The sequence below is a fragment of the Penaeus monodon genome, chromosome 19 (genome assembly GCF_015228065.2).
Source record: "Penaeus monodon isolate SGIC_2016 chromosome 19, NSTDA_Pmon_1, whole genome shotgun sequence".
NCBI classification, from domain to species: Eukaryota; Metazoa; Arthropoda; class Malacostraca; order Decapoda; family Penaeidae; genus Penaeus; species Penaeus monodon.
The window spans coordinates 2,129,714-2,129,946 of record NC_051404.1 but is presented as its reverse complement, the minus strand read 5'-3'; positions in this window follow the sequence as shown (position 1 = coordinate 2,129,946).

Genomic DNA, 233 nt, shown 5'->3' with positions numbered 1-233 from the left:
AGAAAATAAAAATTAGAATCACGGAGATAAAGATGAGAGAGCGGTGTTCGTGGGGTGCGCACCTTGCCGGACAGTGGGTTTCTCCGCCCTCACACAGATACGTCGCACACGGCCACATGTTCCTTTCCTATATGCTCTTTATTTACACATTTCACCTGTTTATAAATCGCATACCCTGTCGCACACAAACTCTCACATAGCTCACACCCTCATATGGTCACCCTCACACGCTC